The sequence below is a fragment of the Gossypium hirsutum genome, chromosome D13, assembly GCF_007990345.1.
Source record: "Gossypium hirsutum isolate 1008001.06 chromosome D13, Gossypium_hirsutum_v2.1, whole genome shotgun sequence".
NCBI classification, from domain to species: Eukaryota; Viridiplantae; Streptophyta; class Magnoliopsida; order Malvales; family Malvaceae; genus Gossypium; species Gossypium hirsutum.
Window position 1 is genome coordinate 27,419,735 of NC_053449.1, and position 5,790 is coordinate 27,425,524.

Here is a 5,790-nt window from a genome sequence, read left to right on the forward strand (position 1 = left end):
TCAATGTATTGTTATTACGGGGCTAAACCATTACTGACCTAATCGGTGAAATCCACCGATTTCTAATCCCTCCCTTTAGCTCAGTTTAGGTGCTGCTTCAAGTTTTATACCCTGTTTACCCTCCCAATCGACACATCCCTTTTTCGCCTTCTGTTCCTTCCTTCTAGCTTGGGGTTTCTGCCTATTTGCTCCCTCTGTCCCTCTGCCTATAATACTCTCCAGCAATATACACACCGATGCACAAGGAAAGCACTATTGGTAAGCCTTTATTTCTCCTACCCTGAACTTTTCTCCAGAAACAATCACTCTTATCATGTTTTTCGTTTCCTTCATGTAAAGCAGTTGCTATACTTTGCTGGGTCTTTTTTTTTTGGTTTCGTCAGTGATGGGATGTTCTAGTTCGAAGTTAGAGGATCAAAAGGCCCTCCAAGGAATGTTTTTGAGGTGATTAGAGAGATACAGGTTCAGTTTGTTAAAGCTTCTGAGTCAGGGAGTGAAATTGTAAAGTTGCTTGCGGTGGGAACACTTCCCTATCACCGTAAACATGGTAATGATTTTCATCATTATTTTACTGGATTGTTGTGTTATTTTATCTATTTGCTCTAATAGTAATACTAGCTGCGGGGTTTGGTAACTTTTCTGCAACAGCTTCGAAGATGTTGCAAGTAGTTACTCATTCATTATCATTAGTATCATCTCATCCATCTACTTCTAAGACTGATTCATCGGCTTAAAATACTGATCCGGCTTTTCTAGACTTCAATGAAGAATTGGCCAAGAAACAGAGAAACCTTTCCTCTACATTGCAGAAGTTGTATCTTTGGGAAAAGAAACTCTATTATTTTGCTTTTTCTGTATATTTTATTTGTTAATTTGAAGCCTTTATGTTTCTCTTCAGTTCCTGGAAGAGTTTGAGTGGCTGTGAGATTACGTCCACATAATGTAGAAAAGTTAGTAGCAGATGCTGATTTTGCTGATTGTGTAGAACTTCAACCAGAGGTATTATGTTGCTATCTGACAGTTGGATATGTAGGGAATACAATTCTCAGTGACCTTAATTTTGTTAGATGTCTTTATCTGCTTTCTTTTATCTGTTTGATCTTGAAGTACAAATGATTGAGGAAAAGCTAAGAGAAGGGCATATCGATTATATTTTGTCAGGGTTGGCATCTTGAGGGATGCATCAGCCTAAAAGTGAGTTTATTCAAATGAAAATGGAGAAAAGTAGCAAATTCTTGAATAATTATCACTTCATTTCAATTAGTCAAGAAGGATTTAGTTTCTAACCACCTAAGAAAAAGTGAAGTCGACATGCCTGTACTTGTGCACGTAGCTCACCTAACTAGCTTTTAGATTTATTGAAATTAACTCCCATCCAGTTTCTGTAAGTGTTTATTACTTGATTTTGGTAAAGTTCTAACCAATGCTTCAACTTTTCTCTTTCAGCTTAAAAGGTTAAAGCTTCGCAAAAACAACTGGGACACAGACACCTATGAGTTTGATGAAGCGCTGACAAAGTTTGCATCGTAAAAACGTGTGTATGAAGTTGTTGCAAAGCCAGTTGTTGAGGTTTGAGTACAGGGCTTTTCTAATTGTACCAGAATTTGTTAGAATTTTACTTGTTATTAGTTATTCTTCCTTGGCAACAGCAGAGGCGGTGGCTGAAAATAGTTTCAACCTATCATTGTGTTTTGTGTCAGTCTTCTCCCAAGTTATCAATTGTTTTGTTCTGCTGTACATAACTGCTGTGTTTGGTCATAGCTTATAAAGGATTTGGTGCCTTTTTTGATGCATTATTCATTTTATTAACAAGGTCATTGGGTATTTGTGTTCATAGGGTGTTTTGGATGGTTACAATGGGACAATCATGGCTTATGGTCAGACTGGTACTGGCAAAACTTATACTCTTGGTCGACTTGGGGAGGAAGATACAGCTAATCGTGGAACAATGGTCCATGCTATGGAGGACATTTTGGCAGAAGTTTCACCAGAAATTGATTCTGTTTTGGTCTCCTATTTGCAGGTTGCATATTAGATATTCTTTTCTAGGAGATACATATTACTGCAGATCTTGGTGTTTGATTTCTGATATTGTCATGAATTGTGCTAATTGGTCTAAGCTTACTTTTCTTTTAGAATTTTTTTTTTATCATTTTCTCCAAAGTTACAAGAATTTTAAATTTTAATGTGCCTAATAGCTCTGTTCATTGAAAATTTTAAATTTTCTCCAAAGTTTCTGCATTCTTCCTGAATGGGCCATGTGCTATATTTTTGCATTCTACTTTGTATGCTTTAATTAATGCAGATGATTAGGCTTTGTAATTTAGATATCACAAGGTTTGATTAGATTAATCAATTACTGCTAGGAGAACAACTAGTGCTGGAAAAAGAGAAGCAGCACTCTGTTCTGAACTAGATCACATAAACCTAAGACATGATTGTTTATTTTCTCATTTTCCTTGTCCTTATTCTTGCTCTACATTTCTTGTCTTTCCAGTTTAATGTTGTCCTGCATCGTTGCTATTTTCTGCACTAATAATTGATGGTTATATGTTTGTGATTTTAGGTAGTGGTAAGACATTCACGATGCAACCATTACCTCTCAGAGCTGCACAAGACCTTGTTAGATTCTTGCATCAGCCAATTTACCGCAACCAGAGATTTAAATTGTGGCTTAGCTATTTTGAGATATATGGTGGCTTAGCTATTTTGCTTGCTTACTTTCTGAGGCTGTCAAAGAACAAGTACTTGGCTGGTGATTTCTTCAGCCTTGCTGACCTGAGCCACCTACCATTTACGCAGTACTTGGTGGGTCAAATGGGAAAGGAATACATGACAACCAACAGTAAGCATGTGAGTGCTTGGTGGGATGACATTAGCAGCAGACCGTCCTGGCAGAAGGTTCTCCAGCTCTATGCTCCTCCTTTCTAAGAATTGAAAATGATGCAATCTGGGGATGGGGTCTTTTTAATGATGTCTGCTTTGTTGTTTAGTAGTTTGGTTTGGTTTGGGGTCTGGTCTTTGACTGTTTTAAGAGGCCAACTAGTTATCCTATGTTAGGTATAGTTACAATAAAATGTTGGTAGGGGTAGGGGTTACAGTTATCGTTTTGTTTGCCTATGTTTGATATTATGAATAAAGATGAAGAAATCATGTAGATATCAAAGAGAATCAAGTGCTCAATTGAATGTGCTTCAAAGGCAATTTTTTTTTATTTTCTATGGTTTTATTACTTATTGATTTTCTTTTTGTTGGTTTAAATCTTCGAAATAATTGTCCAAAAGGTTTTGGTAGTGTTGGCATTGGCATTAATAAAAGTTTGAGCTTACTATGAGTATAATTTGAACCCAAATGTGGTAGTGTTGGCATTGGCATTAATAAAAATTTGAGCTTACTATGAATCTAATTTGAACTCAAATCACATTTGCGGTCACCCAAATCATATTTGAGGTGATAAATACTTTATCCATCAAGTTAATATAGGGTTCAAGTTAATTATGGTGTTTATTTATTGTTAATAATTTATACAAACTTATGATTATAAGTAGTGTAAAAAAGGTAAATTATTTACTATGATATCAAACAAGTGAAGTGGCTTAATATAAGTTAATAATGTTTATGCAGAATATAATTCTCAAATTATATTATGATTTTAGTAAATTATATAAGAATATTTATTATTAAGAATTTTATGAAATTATATATCATTATTAAATTATATTTAATATTAATTATTTTAAATTATATAAATTCATATAAGAAAATTTATTATCAAGAATTTTATGAAATTATATATTATTATTAAATTATATTTAATTAAAATATATTTTAATTAAAATATATTTAATAATAATTATGTTAAAATATGATTAAATTATTTATTATTGATATTAATAATCTTATTAAAATTTAATAACAATAACATTAATCATTTATCTAAACAAATTTCTGCTAAGGGTATTCTTGTCATTTTAGTAAATTAATATAAGAATATTAATTATTAAGAATTTTATTAAATTATATATTTTAATTAAAATATATTTAATAATAATTATTTTAATTTATATTTTACAGTATCATATATTATGATTTCAGTAAATTAATATAAGAATATTAATTATTAAGAATTTCATTAAATTATATATTTTAATTAAAATATATTTAATAATAATTATGTTAATTTATATTTTACAGTATCATATATTATGATTTGAGTAAATTAATATAAGAATATTAATTATTAAGAATTTTATTAAATTATATAGTTTAATTAAAATATATTTAATAATAATTATGTTAATTTATATTTTACAGTATCATATATTTTGATTTCAGTAAATTAATATAAGAATATTAATTATTAAGAATTTCATTAAATTATATATTTTAATTAAAATATATTTAATAATAATTATGTTAATTTATATTTTACAGTATCATATATTATGATTTCAGTAAATTAATATAAGAATATTAATTATTAAGAATTTTATTAAATTATATAGTTTAATTAAAATATATTTAATAATAATTATGTTAATTTATATTTTACAGTATCATATATTATGATTTCAGTAAATTAATATAAGAATATTAATTATTAAGAATTTTATTAAATTATATAGTTTAATTAAAATATATTTAATAATAATTATGTTAATTTATATTTTACAGTATCATATATTATGATTTCAGTAAATTAATATAAGAATATTAATTATTAAGAATTTCATTAAATTATATATTTTAATTAAAATATATTTAATAATAATTATGTTAATTTATATTTTACAGTATCATATATTATGATTTCAGTAAATTAATATAAGAATATTAATTATTAAGAATTTTATTAAATTATATATTTTAATTAAAATATATTTAATAATAATTATGTTAATTTATATTTTACAGTATCATATATTATGATTTCAGTAAATTAATATAAGAATATTAATTATTAAGAATTTTATTAAATTATATATTTTAATTAAAATATATTTAATAATAATTATGTTTAAATATGATTAAATTATTTATTATTGATAATAATAATCTTATTATAATTTAAATAACAATAACAATAATCATTTACCAAAACAAATTTATGCTAAGGGTATTCTAGTCATTTTAGTTTTTTCCATTATGCTATTACACCTCTATTCCATTCAACCAAACACAAGATTACTATTACGCCTCTATTCCATTACATTCAACCAAACAGTGGATTAGCTATTACACCTCTAATCCAATACACCTCTAATCCCAATACACCTCTAATCCAATACACCTCTAATCCAATACAGCGAACCAAACGCACCCTTAGTGTGACGATCATGCTTCCACTGTGTCAGAGGCTTGGTCCGGGGATCAGCAATGTTATCATCTATAGGTACTCTGCATATCTCTACATCCCCTCGATCGATAATCTCTCGAATAAGATGGTAACGCCTAAGTATATGTTTGGATCACTGGTGAGATCTAGGTTCTTTAGCTTGTGCAATGGCTCCATCGTTATCACAACAGAGTTCTATAGCATCTGATATGCTAGGCACAACCCCTAGTTCAGTAATGAACTTCTTGATCCAAATCGTTTCCTTTGCTGCCTCATTGGCTACAATATACTTGGCCTTTGTTGTAGAATCGGCTACTGTACTTTGCTTTGAACTCTTTTAGCTCACTGCACCACCATTAAGGCAAAACACAAAACCTGATTGTGATATAGAATTGTCCTTGTCGGTTTGGAAGCTGGCATCAATGTAACCTTTTACACTTAACTCTTCCTTACCT

The 5,790-nt window shown here is 29.3% G+C and overlaps 1 long non-coding RNA gene across 1 annotated transcript; it reads left to right on the plus strand.

Moving 5' to 3' along the window:
• The first annotated feature begins 234 nt into the window (after positions 1–234).
• LOC121225019 (uncharacterized) lies at positions 235–1,918 on the plus strand. The gene is made up of 5 exons (XR_005922671.1): positions 235–258; positions 384–547; positions 899–999; positions 1,447–1,534; positions 1,838–1,918. It is a non-coding gene; the product is annotated as an uncharacterized lncRNA (long non-coding RNA).
• Positions 1,919–5,790: the final 3,872 nt, after the last annotated feature.